Consider the following 19,086-nt stretch of genomic DNA (forward strand, 5'->3'; position numbering starts at 1 on the left):
AACAATAAATATAAATCAGGAACGTACACGGTACTGTCCAATTAGTTAGAAATAGAAATACAAATAGCTAGAGCTTCATTTAAGGAGGTTATTAATAGAGTATTCAAGAGGTTGCTAGTAGAATTACAGTAAACCAACCACTCAAATCATTATGAAGCGCTGTATAGTCTGCAGTCAATCAAATAAACGGGCTTCCACATGGATAAATTGTCATTTTTGTGGAAATTGGTGTCACGCCCCTTGTGCAGATATCCAAGAACTAGCTACAAGCAGTATTAAAACAGGGAAGTGTTTTTGGGTATGCCCAAATGAGGAAAATCTGTGGACTAAAATCACAAGGGTATTAAAAGAGGATAACATCAAAGCTGCTTTCATAGACAACCTGGAAGCTTTCTACAACAGATGGGAACATAAAAAGTCTGGGCTGAATGGTACTGCCCTTGATACTGGCCATGTAGTCAGAAACTGTAAGACTGGAGGTGATGTCCTGGTAGTCAGTAAATGTGGGGCTGATAGTGCTGTCCTGGGAGACAGTAATGGTGAAGCTGGAGGTGCTGTCCTGGGAGACAGTAATGGTGAAGCTGGAGGTGCTGTCCTGGGAGACAGTAATGGTGAAGCTGGAGGTGCTGTCCTGGGAGACAGTAATGGTGAAGCTGGAGGTGCTGTCCTGGGAGACAGTAATGGTGAAGCTGGAGATTTTGTCCAGGTAGTCGGAAATTATACGCAGGAATGAATACATATAAATGACCTCATAGGGGACAGGAGCCGTAGTGGGGAAACAAGTGTAGTCAAAGATAAGATAAAACCAATATTGCAAACTAGAAATACCACAGGAAATAGCAAACAAGAGGACTCCACTAGCTATAGTGAGGATATATTACCAAAAACAACTGGTGGGAGCTCCATTGTTGGTGCTAGGGAGGATAGGAATAAGACAGGGAAACATGCACCAACAGGGAATACAGTCACAGAAACCCAAGGCAAATGGAAACCAAGCCTGTGCACATACTATGCACTTGGTATCTGCAGACATGGGAAATCTGGAAAAACAGACGGGACGTGCAACTATGACCACCCTAGAAAATGCCATGCCCATATGACAACAGGAAAATGCAAACTCCCTTCCTGTAAGCTTTTTCACCCTGAAATGTGTACCTCTTCAGTACAGGAAAGACTGTGCTATAACTTAAATTGCCAGGCACACCATCTAAAGGGTACAAAAAGATACAAAACATCCAGGCCATGGGAAAACCTGGGTAGCCACAGCCACTCAAGAGGGAGAGGTTTTTTAGTGCCAGGAAGGAAAAAAAACTGGCAGGAAATGGCAGAAATCGTACACCAAATCCAGTCATTCCTGGAGTGGAACCACAGTCGATGGCCTCCACTCCAAACCAACAGATACAGATACTAATGCCGGAAAAAAATCCCCCCCCCCCCCAGTACCAACAATACCACCAGTCCGATGACATTCTTCTTTGCAAATATACAGGGTCTAAAGCCAGCAACAAACAACAAAATACCTTTCATCCGTGGACTGCTTGCAGAGGCAAAGGCAATGTTCGCGGCTTTCACTGAGACCCACATAAAGGATCACTTGGACAACGAAATATGGATCCCAGGTTACAACCTATACAGATGTGACAGAGTGAACAGGCAAAAGGGGGGGGGGGGGGTTGGCCTGTACATTGCAGAGTCACTTGTTTGCACAGAACTGCTAAATGCCTCAAATGATGTAGTGGAAGTTTTAGCAGTAAAGGTCGAGAACCAAAACCTAGTCATTGTGGTAGTCTACAAGCCTCCAGATGCAACATCCCAGCAATTCCAGGAACAGCTGTTAAAAATTGACCACTGTCTGGAAAATCTTCCAGCTCCTGCACCCAACATCTTGCTCCTGGGGGATTTCAACTTAAGGCACCTAAAATGGAGGAATATAGCAAATAATATTGTTGCAGTAATAACACCAGGAGGCAGCTCTGATGAAAACTCACACTCACACGAGCTTTTAAATCTCTGCACAAAATTCAATTTAAACCAGCAAATAATAGAGCCTACTAGACTGGAGAATACACTAGACCTCATCGTCACTAACAATGATGATCTGATAAGAAATGTCACCATATCAAAAACAATATACTCAGATCACAACATAATTGAGGTTCAGACATGTATGCGTGGAGCCCCAGACCGACATAATGAGACTAGTCACGAGGGAGCATTCACCAAATTCAACTTCAATAACAAAAACATAAAGTGGGACCAAGTAAACCAAGTCCTAACCGATATAAGCTGGGAAGATATACTAAGCAACACAGACCCCAACGTATGCCTAGAACAGATTAACTTGGTGGCACTCGATGTATGCACAAGGCTTATTCCTCTAAGAAAAAGGAGGAGTAGATGTAAAATAGAAAGAGACAGGCGCTCCCTTTACAGGCGACGGAAAAGAATAACAGAGCGGCTAAAAGAGGTCAATATATCTGAAATGCGTAGGGAGACACTGGTCAGAGAAATAGCAAGCATCGAACTCAAGCTAAAGGAATCTTATAGGAGTCAGGAATCGCGGGAAGAACTAAAAGCCATAAATGAAATCGAAAGAAACCCAAAGTATTTCTTCTCCTATGCCAAATCAAAGTCGAGAACAACATCCAGTATTGGGCCCCTACTTAAACAAGATGGGTCCTACACAGATGACAGCAAGGAAATGAGTGAGCTACTCAAGTCCCAATATGACTCAGTTTTTAGCAAGCCGCTAACCAGACTGAGAGTCGAAGATCAAAATGAATTTTTTATGAGAGAGCCACAAAATTTGGTTAACACAAGCCTATCCGATGTTATCCTGATGCCAAATGACTTCGAACAGGCGATAAATGACATGCCCATGCACTCTGCCCCAGGGCCAGACTCATGGAACTCCGTGTTCATCAAGAACTGCAAGAAGCCCCTATCACGAGCCTTTTCCATCCTATGGAGAGGGAGCATGGACACGGGGGTCGTCCCACAGTTACTAAAAACAACAGACATAGCCCCACTCCACAAAGGGGGCAGTAAAGCAACAGCAAAGAACTACAGACCGATAGCACTAACATCCCATATCATAAAAATCTTTGAAAGGGTCCTAAGAAGCAAGATCACCACCCATCTAGAAACCCATCAGTTACACAACCCAGGGCAACATGGGTTTAGAACAGGTCGCTCCTGTCTGTCTCAACTATTGGATCACTACGACAAGGTCCTAAATGCACTAGAAGATAAAAAGAATGCAGATGTAATATATACAGACTTTGCAAAAGCCTTCGACAAGTGTGACCATGGCGTAATAGCGCACAAAATGCGTGCTAAAGGAATAACAGGAAAAGTCGGTCGATGGATCTATAATTTCCTCACTAACAGAACACAGAGAGTAGTCGTCAACAGAGTAAAGTCCGAGGCAGCTACGGTGAAAAGCTCTGTTCCACAAGGCACAGTACTCGCTCCCATCTTGTTCCTCATCCTCATATCCGACATAGACAAGGATGTCAGCCACAGCACCGTGTCTTCCTTTGCAGATGACACCCGAATCTGCATGACAGTGTCTTCCATTGCAGACACTGCAAGGCTCCAGGTGGACATCAACCGAATCTTTCAGTGGGCTGCAGAAAACAATATGAAGTTCAACGATGAGAAATTTCAATTACTCAGATATGGTAAACACGAGGAAATTAAATCTTCATCAGAGTACAAAACAAATTCTGGCCACAAAATAGAGCGAAACACCAACGTCAAAGACCTGGGAGTGATCATGTCAGAGGATCTCACCTTCAAGGACCATAACATTGTATCAATCGCATCTGCTAGAAAAATGACAGGATGGATAATGAGAACCTTCAAAACTAGGGAGGCCAAGCCCATGATGACACTCTTCAGGTCACTTGTTCTATCTAGGCTGGAATATTGCTGCACACTAACAGCACCTTTCAAGGCAGGTGAAATTGCTGACCTAGAAAATGTACAGAGAACCTTCATGGCGCGCATAACGGAGATAAAACACCTCAATTACTGGGAGCACTTGAGGTTCCTGAACCTGTATTCCCTGGATCGCAGGCGGGAGAGATACATGATTATATACACCTGGAAAATCCTAGAGGGACTAGTACCGAACTTGCACACGAAAATCACTCACTACGAAAGCAAAAGACTTGGCAGACGATGCAACATCCCCCTAATGAAAAGCAGGGGTGTCACTAGCACGTTAAGAGACCATACAATAAGTGTCAGGGGCCCGAGACTGTTCAACTGCCTCCCAGCATACATAAGGGGGATTACCAACAGACCCCTGGCACTCTTCAAGCTGGCACTGGACAAGCACCTAAAGTCGGTTCCTGACCAGCCGGGCTGTGGCTCGTACGTTGGTTTGCGTGCAGCCAGCAGCAACAGCCTGGTTGATCAGGCTCTGATCCACCAGGAGGCCTGGTCACAGACCGGGCCGCGGGGGCGTTGACCCCCGGAACTCTCTCCAGGTAAACTCCAGGTAAACATATGACCTGTCTTTGTAATACTCATTTGTGCTTTATTGTTATCTGTTTACAATGTTTTATCACTGATTACATCATTGCTTAGTTAATCTTAAGTTAATTTTAAGCCAGTCCGTAATGCTATGCATACAAGTGGCTTTGGCATGCTGCTCTTACCTGTATTTTTTTGTACCTCTGTATGTATGTATTTACTTCTACAGTACATTCATTACTAACCTTAAAATATTTGTACTCTTAATGTAGAGGAAGAGGTGAGTAGTATTTAGTTGTAGGAAGTCTGTGTAGATAGCAGCAGATGTAGGTACAGTACACATATGTAACCCTCCCCCCTAGGCTACACTACACAGCTATATTACAATACAGAGCCATATTATTACACTACACAGCCATATTATTACCATATTCACTGGGTTTAATCATTTCTAACAACTACCTTTAGATGCCATCATAAGCAAAGGGAGAACTAATGAATAATCAGTTAGAATGATAACAAATTCTCACTACAGGCAGCACACTCCACCAATATTCAATACACTAAACCTACTCACCATACAAAACATCCATACTTATTACTGCACCTATTACATACATAGAACACTTAACTCTGATATTAACCCTCCCCTCAAACATCTCCTTGCCAACCTCAACAGAACACATGACCATAACACAAGGCACAGATCACTCTTTGATGTTCCTCGTGTCCATCTCACACTATGCAAAAACTCAATGCACATAAAAGGCCCTAAAATCTGGAATTCATTACCTGTAAATATAAAAGAAACACTACCTGTTTATAAATTCAAGTCTCTTCTCAAAGATCACTTACTCACCCAAAACCAAATAAATACTGAATAACTGAACCTTATAAATTGTATATCTTAAATGTTTCTCACAATTATATCACATAAATGTTAAACCTAAAACCCAATCTAACTTTATTATTTTTTAAATACACTACCTAACAGAATACTCCATACGACTGAATGTACAACAATGCATGCAACCATATGACCTGTCTTTGTAATACTCACTTGTGCTTTATAGTAATCTGTTTACATTAATGTTTTATCACTGATTTCATCATTGCTTAGTTAATCTTAAGTTAATTTTAAGCCAGCCCGTAATGCTATGCATAGTATAAGTGGCTTTGGCATGCTGCTCTTATCTGTATTTTTTTGTACCTCTGTATGTGTGCTCAAATTGTAAATAAATAAATAAATAAATAAAAAATAAATGTCAAGTATTGTTAACAAATGCATATGAAGGGTGGTTACTGCACCAGTCACCAGATTCACAGTTTTCTCTAACACTGCATCAGAGAAAACGTAATGTTTACTCTCCATCACACTCTCCACTCGATAACATACTATGTTAATATGCTACATGATACGTAACGTGTTTCTTATATAATTTTGAAGAAAATATCATAGATGGATTAATGAAAATGTCTATATTAACGTAAAATAAGACATTTAATGTGGCAAAGAGTGATTATTAAATATACATTGCATATAATAAACAATGCGTGTTAATATGCTATGTAACATGTTTCTTACATAATTTTGAAGAAGATATAATAAATGGATTAATGAAAATGTCTATATTAACGTAAAATAAGACATTTAATGTACCAGTGATTATTCAATTCAATTCAAAGTTTATTCTCTATAAGGATTACAATGCTGAGTTTACAGAATTTGGTTATTGTGTGGTTTACATGTAGTAAAATAATGATTACAGAGTGTACCACTAGAACACCTAGCATGGCTAGGCATTTCGGGCAGACTTAGTTTAATTCTTAATTTTAAAATATTACAAATTATGAGGTAAGTTGGTATTTTGGCTAAGTGACTAAATACTAGTTTGTGAGTTTAGCAATGTGAATGCTTTTGTTTTGCCACAGTACATAGTTTCAGTATTGGAGTATCACAGGATTCATTATTTTAAGATTGAGATTAATATTTCTGTTTATGGTCAAATGGGTGAGTGAGTGTAAGTGTGAACCACCAGGTGGTATTCGTGTAGTTAGTTGACGGGGTGTATCAGGGAGATAAGATGTTTTCTAACGGTAGTTTTAAAGGTGATGAATGTGTCTGCAGTTCTAGAGTTCTCAGGTAGGGTGTTCCAGATTTTAGGGCCTTTGACATACATTGAATTTTTGTAAAGGTTTAGTCGGACACGGGGAATGTCGTAGAGATGTTTGTGTCTGGTGTTATGCCTGTGGGTTCTGTCATTAAATATATTATTAAATATACATCGCATATAAACATTGCATGTTTTCATATACTATGTAACGTGTTTCTTTGGGCCCATGGTTGCTTATTTTGCAGTTGTACTCGATCAATAACTACAAAAAATAATGGATTATAGCAAAATGTTTGGATGAATGAGCAGAAGCTTCCTCACTCGCCCAGAGAGAAAGCCAAACTGACTCACAAGCGGCCCCAGCCAGCGGATGGATGCCTCCCAAATGGCCGATGACCGAATTAATGGCCGATAACTGGGCGCCGAAAAAACGGCCAATAACCAAGTTGGCCGATAACTGAACCGGCCGATAACCGGGGGTCCACTGTAACACTATTTCTTACCTTAAATTGTGGGTAATGGTGTTTGTGGATGATTGCAAAGAGAGTGGATATGCATGGTGTGGCCCTACTGGGGTGAGGTGGATGGTTGTTGGTTGTCGGAAAAAGTGGATGGTAGAGGTTCTGGTACTAAAGTTGATGGTTGTATTGGAGTGTGCATAAATTCTGTAATGGATCTCTGGGCTCCTTTACCCTGTAGTACATTATACAGCAGATGTTAAGGCATTATCAGTTGGTCTAGACCCCATTTCAAAGCACTTCCTCTTCAGTGAAAAAGTCTGTAACTTTAGCAATACATGTATTATGGAACTGCTCACATAATTGCTGCAATGTTAACTGTTTTTCTTCAGGTTCTTCTTCATCTTCTTCCTTTATCTGGCTCCCTTGTATCTGTGCATTGAGCTCTATCAACATTTCCTCTGAACTCCTGTCTTCATCTTCTTCTAAGAGCTCATTCACATCGTCTTCATTCATATCTTCAAAACCATCACCTGGTTATCTCCTTGCCAGCTGAACAATTTCCTGAACATGGAAAAAACAGTCAAAGAATTAACTACAGAAGGCCATAACTTTCCCCAGCCTGCATTTAATGTTAATTGGGGCACTTCATTCCATGCACTTCTAGCATAGCTGATGGCATCTACAATGTTAAATTTATTCCAGAAGCTTGGCACTGTCAAGTTGGAGTCAGAGTCCATTGATGCAACTAGTTTTTTCATAACTTTTTTTTGTGTAGCTGCACTTGAATGACTTAATAACTCCCCAATCCAGTGGTTGAATTAGGGATGTTGTATTTGGAGGTAAAAATAAAACTTTTACATGTGGGGTCACATCCAACAAAGCTTGTGGATGAGTATGGGAATAATCAAGAATGAAGAGAGCCTTGAATGCAAGGTTCTTGCTGTGCAGGTAAAACTTGACTTCAGGAATAAAGTGATGCTTAAACTAGTCAACAAATATTTCCTCTCTCATCCATGCCAACTGGTTTGACCTCCAAATTACTGGTAAGGTGTTTTTATCTACACCTTGCAAAGGACAAGGATTCTTAGAACGGTAAATAACCATGCGCTTACACTTGAAATCACCTGATGCATTAGTGCAAAGGAGTAAGCAATCCTTTGCTGTCTTGAAGCCTGGTACACTTTCCTCTTGCTGACTGACATAAGTTCGTGTTGGCATTTTCTTCCAAAAAACACTTGTCTCATCAGCATTAACCCTTTCACTGTTTCAGTCATATATATATATATATATATGTCTTACAGGCCAATGTTTTTGACATATTAATACATTGTTACCTAGATCACACTCAAGGGAAACAAAGCCCACATACTACTTGTCTCAACACTAATCAAACATGGTCATACATGCCTGCTGGATGCTAATACCTCTACATCTTAAAACCTTCTTTACACCTGCTACAAACTTTTCATGGGATACCCCATTACACCTCTTTCCACCCACTCAACATTTATATGCTCTCTTAAGTCAACCTATCCTGCTCCATCATTTCTAAATGTATGAACCACCTTAACAGCTCCTCCTCTATCCTTTGAATTATACCCTGAATAACATCACACTGATTTCAACCAATTTCACAGGAACTTCCACTACAGGGACAGCATCGTGGAGTTTGACCGCGAGGCAGCTGTCAGGTGTGCCACAGGCAGTGTGTACTCAGTTCCTCAGGCTTCAACATCCGTGCACACGAGGGCCTGGGATCTTCAATCAACTTGGCGTCCACCAGGACGCTGACATGTCCCTAGGGGAGCTCTCCATCGGGCTGCTAACGGAGTCACTGGCTTCTTGGACCTCTTGGGGAGGGTCGATGGTGCTTGTGCAAGCAGCAGATCCCGGGGCAACTTGCTGCTGTTTGCAATGGCTGTCTACCGAGGAGAGACAGGCACCTAGCAACATCTGTTGTTGGGGCAATGGATGAATTCCCTGCTATGTTTGTTTACTGCTCATTACTCTGTAATTTGTCTATGATTGTAATCATGTGATAACGTGTTTATCATTCATTACCTTTGAAACTTGTCATGATTTTGACCAGCTCTACCTGGAGCTCATTACCTTTGTAAATTCTCATGATTAATGTGTTTATGATTCATTACCTTTGCAATTATTCATGAGTGTGACCAGCTCTACCTGGAGCTCATTACCATTGTAACTTGGTCATGATTATGACCAGATCTAGTTCATTACCTTTGTAACTTGCTCAGCTATCAAAACTTTGGAGTCCAGTCCCTGGACCAATTATGTACCTCTGTAATCTTTTGACTACCGCCCACAGGATGGGTATGGGGTGCATAATAAACATATTAAACTAAAAACACTAACTAACTCAACCAATTTCACTCTTTTTTCTCTAAATGATATTCATTCTACACAGCCTCCTTGCTGCAACAGTCAAATGGTGGTTGACCAGTGGAAAGAGCTACACTGTAAGAGAAAGTGTTTGAAGCACTCTCCATAGTATATTGCATTGTATTTATTTCATGAAGCACTAAACCTGTACTCTCGTAAACAAAGGCTGCTGAGTAGAACTGTGAGTACCATTACATGACTAGGGTGATTAATAAGAACATAAGAAACGAGGAACACTGCAGAAGGTCTATTGGTCCATGGTCTGTACTTGTCTGAATCAGTGGGTACCCATCTGTAACACAGCAGTACCTTCTGTGAAACTTTCTTTTCAGAAGCCCTGTAGCTCATAATTAAAGTGCTGGACCTATTAATCTCAGGACCACAGTTAATGAGGAGCTCTTAAAGATAGCAACATTGATGACTAACAATAAAGTTATGCTTAACAGTGACAAGACCTTCTATATGATGTTTGGGAACAGCTCTACAAATGTCCAACTAATTGTTATGATTAACATTTCTCCCATTGCTAAACAAAACAAAGGAAAATTCCTAAGTCTGTTCCTAGATGGCAACTTGAAATTCAACACCCACAATCAACACATTACCAAAGAAGTATCCAAATCAGTTGGTATCCTCTCCAAGATACATTACAATGTACCTCAAACAGAACTACTTACATTTTACTATTCTCTAATCTATAGCCAGCCTAAAGCATCTGTATGTATATATGTATGTATGTATGTATGTATGTATGTATGTATGTGTGTATATATATATATATATATATAAATATATATAAATATATATATATATATATATATATATATATATATATATATATATATATATATATATATATATATATATATATATATATATATATATATATATATATATATATATATATATATATATATATATATATATATATATATATATGGTAGACAGCAACCACCCAGGGAGGTACTACCGTCCTGCCAAGTGAGTGTAAAACGAAGCCTGTGATTGTTTTACATGATGGTAGGATTGCTGATGTCTTTTGTCTGTCTCATAAATATGCAAGATTACAGGCATGTCTTGCTACTTCTACTTACACTTAGGTCACACTACACATACATGTACAAGCACATATATACACACCCCTCTGGGTTTTCTTCTATTTTCTTTCTAGTTCTTATTCTTGTTTATTTCCTCTTATCTCCATGGGGAAGTGGAACAGAATTCTTCCTCCGTAAGCCATGCGTGTTGTAAGAGGCGACTAAAATGCCGGGAGCAAGGGGCTGGTAACCTCTTCTCCTGTATATATTACTAAATGTAAAAGGAGAAACTTTTGTTTTTCCTTTTGGGCCACCCCACCTCAGTGGGATACGGCCGGTGTGTTGAAAGAAAGAAAGAATATATGGTAGACAGCAACCACCCAGGGAGGTACTACCGTCCTGCCAAGTGAGTGTAAAACGAAGCCTGTGATTGTTTTACATGATGGTAGGATTGCTGATGTCTTTTGTCTGTCTCATAAATATGCAAGATTACAGGCATGTCTTGCTACTTCTACTTACACTTAGGTCACACTACACATACATGTACACATTTATTTATACACACTCATCTGAGTTTTCTTTGATTTTATCTTAATAGTTCTTGGTCTTATTAATTTTCCTTTTATATCCATGGGGAAGTGGAATAAGAATCTTTCCTCCGTAAGCCATGCGTGTTGTAAGAGTCAACTAAAATGCCGGGAGCAATGGGCTAGTAACCCCTTTTCCTGTAAAGATTACTAAAAAGAATAAGAAGAAGAAAATTGTCAAAGTGGGAAGTCTGAATGTGCGTGGATGTTGTGCAGATGATAAGAAAGAGATGATTGTGGATGTTATGAATGAGAAGAAGCTGGATGTCCTGGCTTTAAGTGAAACAAAGCTGAAGGGGGTGGGAGAGTTTCAGTGGAGAGGAATAAATGGGATTAGGTCAGGGGTTTCAAATAGAGTTAGAGCTAAAGAAGGAGTAGCAATAATGTTGAAGGATAAGCTATGGCAGGAAAAGAGGGACTATAAATGTATTAATTCAAGGATTATGTGGAGTAAAATAAAGATTGGATGTGAAAAGTGGGTTATAATAAGCGTGTATGCACCTGGAGAAGAGAGAAGTGTAGAGGAGAGAGAGAGATTTTGGGAAATGTTGAGTGAATGCGTGGGGAGTTTTGAATCAAGTGTGAGAGTAATGGTGGTTGGGGATTTCAATGCTAAAGTGGGTAAAAATGTTATGGAAGGAGTAGTAGGTAAATTTGGGGTGCCAGGGGTAAATGTAAATGGGGAGCCTTTAATTGAGCTATGTGTAGAAAGAAATTTGGTAATAAGTAATACATATTTTATGAAAAAGAGGATAAATAAATATACAAGGTATGATGTAGCACGTAATGAAAGTAGTTTATTAGATTATGTATTGGTGGATAAAAGGTTGATGGGTAGGCTCCAGGATGTACATGTTTATAGAGGGGCAACTGATATATCGGATCATTATTTAGTTGTAGCTACAGTTAGAGTAAGAGGTAGATGGGAAAAGAGGAAGGTGGCAACAACAAGTAAGAGGGAGGTGAAAGTGTATAAACTAAGGGAGGAGGAAGTTCGGGCGAGATATAAGCGACTATTGGCAGAAAGGTGGGCTAGTGCAAAGATGAGTAGTGGGGGGGTTGAAGAGGGTTGGAATAGTTTTAAAAATGCAGTATTAGAATGTGGGGCAGAAGTTTGTGGTTATAGGAGGGTGGGGGCAGGAGGAAAGAGGAGTGATTGGTGGAATGATGAAGTAAAGGGTGTGATAAAAGAGAAAAAGGTAGCTTATGAGAGGTTTTTACAAAGCAGAAGTGTTATAAGAAGAGCAGAGTATATGGAGAGTAAAAGAAAGGTAAAGAGAGTGGTGAGAGAGTGCAAAAGGAGAGCAGATGATAGAGTGGGAGAGGCACTGTCAAGAAATTTTAATGAAAATAAGAAAAAAATTTGGAGTGAGTTAAACAAGTTAAGAAAGCCTAGGGAAAATATGGATTTGTCAGTTAAAAACAGAGTAGGGGAGTTAGTAGATGGGGAGATGGAGGTATTGGGTAGATGGCGAGAATATTTTGAGGAACTTTTAAATGTTAAGGAAGAAACAGAGGCAGTAATTTCATGCACTGGTCAGGGAGGTATACCTTCTTTTAGGAGTGAAGAAGAGCAGAATGTAAGTGTGGGGGAGGTACGTGAGGCATTACGTAAAATGAAAGGGGGTAAAGCAGCTGGAACTGATGGGATCATGACAGAAATGTTAAAAGCAGGGGGGGATATAGTGTTGGAGTGGTTGGTACTTTTGTTTAATAAATGTATGAAAGAGGGGAAGGTACCTAGGGATTGGCAGAGAGCATGTATAGTCCCTTTATATAAAGGGAAAGGGGACAAAAGAGACTGTAAAAATTATAGAGGAATAAGCTTACTGAGTATACCAGGAAAAGTGTACGGTAGGGTTATAATTGAAAGAATTAGAGGTAAGACAGAATGTAGGATTGCGGATGAGCAAGGAGGTTTTAGAGTGGGTAGGGGATGTGTAGATCAGGTGTTTACATTGAAGCATATATGTGAACAGTATTTAGATAAAGATAGGGAAGTTTTTATTGCATTTATGGATTTAGAAAAGGCATATGATAGATAAAGAATAGATAAAGAAAAATTGGATATCAAATTGGGGAGGAGGAGTATGGAAGAAGTGAATGTTTTCAGATACTTGGGAGTTGACGTGTCGGCGGATGGATTTATGAAGGATGAGGTTAATTATAGAATTGATGAGGGAAAAAAGGTGAGTGGTGCGTTGAGGTATATGTGGAGTCAAAAAACGTTATCTATGGAGGCAAAGAAGGGAATGTATGAAAGTATAGTAGTACCAACACTCTTATATGGGTGTGAAGCTTGGGTGGTAAATGCAGCAGCGAGGAGACGGTTGGAGGCAGCGGAGATGTCCTGTTTAAGGGCAATGTGTGGTGTAAATATTATGCAGAAAATTCGGAGTGTGGAAATTAGGAGAAGGTGTGGAGTTAATAAAAGTATTAGTCAGAGGGCAGAAGAGGGGTTGTTGAGGTGGTTTGGTCATTTAGAGAGAATGGATCACAGTAGAATGACATGGAAAGCATATAAATCTATAGGGGAAGGAAGGCGGGGTAGGGGTCGTCCTCGAAAGGGTTGGAGAGAGGGGGTAAAGGAGGTTTTGTGGGTAAGGGGCTTGGACTTCCAGCAAGCGTGCGTGAGCGTGTTAGATAGGAGTGAATGGAGACGAATGGTACTTGGGACCTGACGATCTGTTGGAGTGTGAGCAGGGTAATATTTAGTGAAGGGATTCAGGGAAACCGGTTATTTTCATATAGTCGGACTTGAGTCCTGGAAATGGGAAGTACAATGCCTGCACTTTAAAGGAGGGGTTTGGGATATTGGCAGTTTGGAGGGATATGTTGTGTATCTTTATATGTTTATGCTTCTAGACTGTTGTATTCTGAGCACCTCTGCAAAAACAGTGATAATGTGCGAGTGTGGTGAAAGTGTTGAATGATGATGAAAGTATTTTCTTTTTGGGGATTTTCTTTCTTTTTTGGGTCACCCTGCCTCGGTGGGAGACGGCCGACTTGTTGAAAAAAAAAAAAAAAAAATAAAAAAAAAAAAATATGATAGAGTGGATAGAGGAGCAATGTGGCAGATGTTGCAAGTATATGGAATAGGTGGTAAGTTATTAAATGCTGTAAAGAGTTTTTATGAGGATAGTGAGGCTCAGGTTAGGGTGTGTAGAAGAGAGGGAGACTATTTCCCGGTAAAAGTAGGTCTTAGACAGGGATGTGTAATGTCACCATGGTTGTTTAATATATTTATAGATGGGGTTGTAAAGGAAGTAAATGCTAGGGTGTTCGGGAGAGGGGTGGGATTAAATTTTGGGGAATCAAATTCAAAATGGGAATTGACACAGTTACTTTTTGCTGATGATACTGTGCTTATGGGAGATTCTAAAGAAAAATTGCAAAGGTTAGTGGATGAGTTTGGGAATGTGTGTAAAGGTAGAAAGCTGAAAGTGAACATAGAAAAGAGTAAGGTGATGAGGGTGTCAAATGATTTAGATAAAGAAAAATTGGATATCAAATTGGGGAGGAGGAGTATGGAAGAAGTGAATGTTTTCAGATACTTGGGAGTTGACGTGTCGGCGGATGGATTTATGAAGGATGAGGTTAATCATAGAACTGACGAAGGAAAAAAGGTGAGTGGTGCGTTGAGGTATATGTGGAGTCAAAAAACGTTATCTATGGAGGCAAAGAAGGGAATGTATGAAAGTATAGTAGTACCAACACTCTTATATGGATGTGAAGCTTGGGTTGTGAATGCAGCAGCGAGGAGGCAGTTGGAGGCAGTGGAAATGTCCTGTCTAAGGGCAATGTGTGGTGTAAATATTATGCAGAAAATTCGGAGAGTGGAAATTAGGAGGTGTGGAGTTAATAAAAGTATTAGTCACAGGGCTGAAGAGGGGTTGTTGAGGTGGTTTGGTCATTTAGGGAGAATGGATCAAAGTAGAATGACATGGAGAGCATTTAAATATGTAGGAGAAGGAAGGCGGGGTAGGGGTCGTCCTCGAAAAGGTTGGAAGGAAGGGGTAAGGGAGGTTTTGTGGGCGAGGGGCTTGGACTTCCAGCAGGCGTGCATGAGCGTGTTCGATAGGAGTGAATAGAGACGAATGGTATTTGGGACTTGACGATCTGTTGGAGTGTGAGCAGGGTAATATTTAGTGAAGTGATTCAGGGAAACCGGTTATTTTTATATAGCCGGACTTGAGTCCTGGAAATGGGAAGTACAATGCCTGCACTCTAGAGGAGGGGTTTTGGGATATTAGCAGTTTGGAGGGATATGTTGTGTATCTTTATACGTATATGCTTCTAAACTGTTGTGTTCTGAGCACCTCTGCAAAAACAGTGATTATGTGTGAGTGAGGTGAAAGTGTTGAATGATGATGAAAGTATTTTCTTTTTGGGGATTTTGTTTCTTTTTTGGGTCACCCTGCCTCGGTGGGAGACGGCCGACTTGTTGAAAAAAAAAAAAAAATATATATATACAGTGGACCCCCGGTTAACGATATTTTTTCACTCCATAAGTATGTTCAGGTGCCAGTACTGACCGAATTTATTCCCATAAGGAATATTGTGAAGTAGATTAGTCCATTTCAGACCCCCAAACATACACGTACAAACGCACTTACATAAATACACTAACATAATTGGTCGCATCGGGAGCAAGGGGCTAGTAACCTCTTCTCCTGTATATATTACTAAATGTAAAAGGAAAAACTTTCGTTTTTCCTTTTGGGCCACCCTGCCTCGGTGGGATACGGCTGGTGTGTTGAAAGAAAGAAGAATTGGTCGCATTCGGAGGTAATCGTTATGCGGGGGTCCACTGTATATCACTATCAGCATTGGTTCCAGGAGTTTTCTGTACCAGATCCGCATGCAATTTCCTTGCCTTTTCACAAATAATCGTCTCTGAAACACTATCACCTGCCATCTCACTATCCTTGATCCACACCAGCAACAACTTCTCAACCTGATCGATTGTCTGTGGTCTTTTTTTGGTTAGCATATTAACGTGTATAGGACAAGGAGGAATAACATCTTGTAGGAGTGAGGAAGAGCCAGTTGTAAGTGTGGGGGAAGTTCGTGAGGCAGTAGGTAGAATGAAAGGGGGTAAGGCAGCTGGGATTGATGGGATTAAGATAGAAATGTTAAAAGCAGGTGGGGATATAGTTTTGGAGTGGTTGGTGCAATTATTTAATAAATGTATGGAAGAAGGTAAGGTACCTAGGGATTGGCAGAGAGCATGCATAGTTCCTTTGTATAAAGGCAAAGGGGACAAAAGAGAGTGCAAAAATTATAGGGGGATAAGTCTGTTGAGTATACCTGGTAAAGTGTATGATAGAGTTGTTATTGAAAGAATTAAGAGTAAGACGGAGAATAGGATAGCAGATGAACAAGGAGGCTTTAGGAAAGGTAGGGGGTGTGTAGACCAGGTGTTTACAGTGAAACATATAAGTGAACAGTATTTAGATAAGGCTAAAGAGGTTTTTGTGGCATTTATGGATTTGGAAAAGGCGTATGACAGGGTGGATAGGGAGGCAATGTGGCAGATATTGCAGATGTATGGTATAGAAGGTAGGTTACTGAAAGCAGTGAAGAGTTTTTACGAGGATAGTGAGGCTCAAGTTAGGGTGTGTAGGAAAGAGGGAGATATTTCCCAGTAAAAGTAGGCCTTAGACAAGGATGTGTGATGTCACCGTGGTTGTTTAATATATTTATAGATGGGGTTGTAAGAGAAGTAAATGCGAGGGTCTTGGCAAGAGGTGTGGAGTTAAAAGATAAAGAATCACACATAAAGTGGGAGTTGTCACAGTTCCTCTTTGCTGATGACACTGTGCTCTTGGGTGATTCTGAAGAGAAGTTGCAGAGGTTGGTGGATGAATTTGGTAGGGTGTGTAAAAGAAGAAAATTGAAAGTGAATACAGGAAAGAGTAAGGTTATGAGGATAACAAAAAGATTAGGTGATGAAAGATTGGATATCAGATTGGAGGGAGAGAGTATGGAGGAGGTGAATGTATTCAGATATTTGGGAGTGGATGTGTCAGCGAATGGGTCTATGGAAGATGAGGTGAATCATAGAATTGATGAGGGGAAAAGGGTGAGTGGTGCACTTAGGAGTCTCTGGAGACAAAAACTTTGTCCTTGGAAGCGAAGAGGCGAATGTATGAGAGTATAGTTTTACCAACGCTCCTGTATGGGTGTGAAGCATGGGTGATGAATGTTGCAGCGAGGAGAAGGCTGGAGGCAGTGGAGATGTCATGTCTGAGGGCAATGTGTGGTGTGAATATAATGCAGAGAATTCGTAGTTTGGAAGTTAGGAGGAGGTGCGGGATTGCCAAAACTGTTGTCCAGAGGGCTGAGGAAGGGTTGTTGAGGTGGTTCGGACATGAAGAGAGAATGGAGTGAAACAGAATGACTTCAAGAGTGTATCAGTCTGTAGTGGAAGGAAGGCAGGGTAGGGGTCAGCCTAGGAAAGGTTGGAGGGAGAGGGTAAAGGAGGTTTTGTGTGCGAGGGGCTTGGACTTCCAGCGGGCATGTGTGAGCGTGTTTGATAGGAGTGAATGGAGACAAATGGTTTTTAATACTTGACATGCTGTTGGAGTGTGAGCAAAGTAACTTTTATGAAGGGATTCAGGGAAACCGGAAGGCCGGAATTGAGTCCTGGAGATGGGAAGTACAGTGCCTGCACTCTGAAGGAGGGGTGTTAATGTTGCAGTTTAAAAACTGTAGTGTAAAGCACCCTTCTGGCAAGACAGTGATGGAGCGAATGATGGTGAAAGTTTTTCTTTTTCGGGCCACCCTGCCTTGGTGGGAATCGGCCAGTGTGTTAATAATAAAAAAAAATAAAATTAACACCTTTCACAATTATCAGCTTCCTTGATATGTTCTTTCTTTGCCAGGATAGAAGCGATGGTTGACTTTTTTTCCCATACACCCTGGCAAGCTCAGCAAGTTTCACACCACTCTCATACTTCTGTATGATTTCCTTCACATCTATGGTGTTTCTCACTTTCTTTACCACAGAGGTACCACTAGCAAGTTTCTTTGGGACCATGGTAACTTATTTCACAGTCCCACAGGCACTAAACACAATGAATTAATTGTAAAATAGTTGAATGAGAATGCAGGTTAGTGTTCACTCAAGCATCAACAAAGCCAGACTGGCTCACATCGCCTGCGCGGGGACGTGGACAGAGCGGGCTGGCAGACAGATCCAGTATCCGGCGAATTCAAAAATAGGGGTGAGTTTGATAATAGGGACAAAGTTGATTCGAAAAAAGTGGTCGATTTTCGAAGAGTTTGATAAGCGATACGTTCGAAATTTGAGGTTCCACTGTTGGAGAGTGAGCAGGGTATTATTTAGTGAAGGGATTCAGGGAAACCGGTTATTTGTACATAGCCAGTCTTGAGTCCTGGAAATGGGAAGGACAATGCCTGCACTTTAACCCTTTGACTGTCGCAACCCCCAATCCTGAGGTGTCTCCTGGTGTCGCAAAATTTAAAAAAAAAAAAAAAAATTTTTTTCTTATGAAATGATAGAGAATCTTTTCCCGATTGTAATGACACCAAAAAAACAAAATTTGATGGAAAACTGACGGAATTATGCTCTCGCGAAGTTAGCGACCTCGGCGCTGTTTACAAATCGGCGATTTCGCCCATTTTGAGCCCTATTTTCGGCTAATTCCATTGTTCCAGTCGCCCAAACTCATAGCTATTTCTTTAGAACTTCATTTTTTCTATCGATTGAGTACAAGAAACTGCCCATTTACTGATTTCAACTACCTAATAATGTGGTCAGAAATTTGCAATTTGGCCAATTTCACGAAAACTAAAAAATATGACAATTTCAAAATAAGGTCTAGAATGAACAATGCAGACATTTCAGGCTCTAAAATAATGTTTTCTTTGTTCATCAGTCCCGTCTCCAGGCCCCTCTGATATTATTCTTGCTTTCTATTTTGAATTTTTATTCAAACAAAAAATATTAGACTTACTATTATGCAGACTACTGCAA

General features: G+C 40.5%; 1 protein-coding gene and 1 long non-coding RNA gene across 7 annotated transcripts in view; one reads left to right on the forward strand and one right to left on the reverse strand.

Annotated features, from left to right (window-relative positions):
* LOC138853233 (uncharacterized) overlaps nt 1-8,944 on the forward strand; it is a 169,115-nt gene extending 160,171 nt beyond the window's left edge. The window contains exon 3 of the long non-coding RNA XR_011392441.1: nt 8,695-8,944. This is a non-coding gene — a long non-coding RNA (uncharacterized lncRNA). The remainder of the gene's footprint in view (nt 1-8,694) is intronic.
* Nucleotides 1-19,086, reverse strand: part of LOC128691561 (small G protein signaling modulator 2) — a 652,393-nt gene that overhangs the window by 289,105 nt on the left and 344,202 nt on the right. The window lies entirely within an intron of this gene.

This window comes from Cherax quadricarinatus, chromosome 26 (assembly GCF_038502225.1).
Source record: "Cherax quadricarinatus isolate ZL_2023a chromosome 26, ASM3850222v1, whole genome shotgun sequence".
Lineage (NCBI taxonomy): Eukaryota > Metazoa > Arthropoda > Malacostraca > Decapoda > Parastacidae > Cherax > Cherax quadricarinatus.